Source organism: Apium graveolens, unplaced genomic scaffold (assembly GCF_009905375.1).
Source record: "Apium graveolens cultivar Ventura unplaced genomic scaffold, ASM990537v1 ctg1988, whole genome shotgun sequence".
NCBI classification, from domain to species: domain Eukaryota; kingdom Viridiplantae; phylum Streptophyta; class Magnoliopsida; order Apiales; family Apiaceae; genus Apium; species Apium graveolens.
The window spans coordinates 72,445-75,411 of NW_027417480.1; positions in this window are offsets into that span (position 1 = coordinate 72,445).

The following is a 2,967-nucleotide window of genomic DNA, read 5'->3' on the forward strand; positions in this document are numbered from 1 at the left end:
AATCCAATAGACACCAAATGGGTATTCAGAAACAAGATGGATGAAAATGGCATAGTAGTCAGGAACAAAGCTAGATTGGTTGCTAAGGGTTATTTTCAACAAGAATGAATAGATTTTGATGAAACATTTGCTCCTGTTGCAAGACTTGAAGTTATCAGAATCTTCTTAGCCTATGCAGCCCATGCCAATTTCAAAGTCTATCAAATGGATGTCAAAAGTGCCTTTCTAAATGGAGATTTGGAGGAGGAAGTCTATGTCAGTCAGCCTCCTAATTTTGAAGATCCAATTTTTCCAGAATATGTTTACTATCTTTTGAAAGCACTTTATGGACTGAAGCAAGCACCTAGATCCTGGTATGACACTTTGTCAAAGTTTCTTTTAGAGAATCACTTCAGTAGAGGTACTGTAGACAGAACTCTTTTCTTTAGAAATGTTAATTGCTCTAGTATACTTGTTCAAGTCTATGTAGATGACATTATTTTTGGCTCTATAGATGAAAAACTTTGCAAAAAATTTTCCAAATTGATGCAAAGTAAGTATGAAATGAGTATGATGGGAGAACTAACTTACTTTCTTGGTTTGCAAGTTAAGCAAGTTAGTGATGAAATATTCATTAGTCAAACTAAATACATTTATGATCCTTTAAAGAAGTTTGATCTAATGGATTGTACATCTGCAAAAACTCCCATGGCCACTGCAACTAAGCTTGAATTAAACACTACTGAAAAGTCTGAGGATATTTCAAGTTATAGGGGCATGGTTGGCTCACTTCTGTACTTAAAAGCTAGTAGGCCAGATATAATGTTTGCTACATGTTTGTGTGCTAGATTTCAGGCTGATCCTAGAGAATCTCACTTAGTAGCTATTAAGAGAATTTTCAGATATCTCAAGGGAACACCAAAACTTGGCATTTGGTACCCTAGAGATTCTGGTTTTGATCTAACTGGTTATTCAGATGCAGATTATGCAGGCTGTAGAATTGATAGAAAAAGTACAACAGGAACCTGTCAATTTCTAGGAAACAAGCTTGTGACCTGGTTCAGTAAAAAGCATAATTCAGTTTCTACTTCTACAGCCGAAGCTGAATATATTGCTGCTGGCAGTTGCTGTGCAGATTTTGTGGATGAAAAACCAATTGCTAGACTATGGTTTGCAAGTTGAAAGGATTCCCATTTTCTGTGATAACACAAGTGCAATTGCCATCACTGAAAATCCAGTACAGCATTCAAGGACAAAGCACATAGACATCAAGTACCACTTCATAAGGAAACATATAATGAATGGTACTGTGGAACTATATTTTGTTCCAAGTGAAAAACAGCTTACAGATATATTTACCAAGCCACTGGATGAATCCACCTTTTCAAGGTTGGTAAGTGAGTTAGGTATGCTAAATTACTCTTGAATCTTTATAGATTGTTTGCAAGTTATAACGCAGCCAGAAATTTAATTGATTTTTCAGTAATGGATGAAATTTTGGCTAAGTCAAAATTTACATCACGACGGATGATCACTATCCATCGAGTTTGATCATCTGTCGGTATACTATTTGTTAATAAAATCAATTACTTTTCTAGAATATTTTATGACTCGACGGATAACTGATTTATCCTCATCCGTCGAATTGTCTTATTCTTAGCCGTTGATTCTCTGAACATTATCCATCGAGTATACTTATAGTTTGTAAGCATAACACGACGGATAATTGATGGAATTTTTAGAGTTTATTTTTTTTAACGGCTACTTTGGGAAATTCTTATTGGTTACTTTATTTTACTTTATTATTTCTGACAGTTATTTTTGAGATAGTATAAAAGCTTAATTCATTTTCATTACTTTTCTTTTATCATTCTCAAATCATCTGCTCTAATTTCTTTCTTTCTCAAAAGCACTTACTCTCTCTCTGCAAGTTTACTCTCTAACAATGGCATCTGTCGTCAAGATAATGTCTCAAACTGGATTTATTTATGAGAAGAACAACTTCACTGCTCTTATGAACAAGGGGATTCAACAGTCTGGTGACTATCACAAGATGATGGATTTTGTGAAGAACTGCAAACTTAACTATGCCATGCTGGAATCACCCACCATCTACTGTGAGGTTGTTGAAGAGATGTGGACAACTGCTACATACAACTCAACTGATAAGACTATCACTTTCACTATTAAAGGTAAGGAATTCTGTATTAATAGTGACATTGTTAAAGCATGTTTCAAGATTCCTGATAATACTGTAACTTCACCACACACAGACACTGACATTATTAACATGCTTAACTCCATGAACTATGCACTCCCTACTTCTAAATTAAGTGAAATTAGGAGGTTGGGTCTTAGAAAGGAATGGAGTTATCTGTGTGATGTAGTTACCAAGGTCTTTTCTGGTAAAATCAATAATTTTGATTCTGTCAATATCTCTATGCTTAACATGCTTGTTACTGATAAATTTTTCAACTTTAGTGATCTTATCATAATTGAGTTGGGGTTTAAGTTAGGGGAGTTAAATAAGAGGGGTAAAAATGTTTATTATGCTAGATTTTTAATGATGATTGCTAACCACCTCTCTGAGGATATTGTGCTTGAGAACCCAACCAACAAATTAGATTGTTGGTTTAAGAGAAAAGGATTATTGAAGATTTCAACAGGGCAAACCATCACAAAGAGGTGCCACTCTTCTATTATCCTGTTATGGAGGCACCTCAGGTAAGTAAGGTAAGTTCAGCTGTCCCTACTGTTTCAGCCTCACAAATTTCTTTGCCTTATAGTGTAGCTCTGGCAACTATGTCAATGACCCAACAGTTGCCTACCCAAGCTACGAAACCATCAGAAATTTATAAATCCAAGTCAAAGAAAGCCCCCTCTGGTATCTCTCAAAAGATGCCAGTTATAAAATCCACCAAACCAAAAGAGGGGAGTGTGAAGGTGGGTAAGAAAGATGAAGGATAGTGTGAACATCAAAGAAACCCT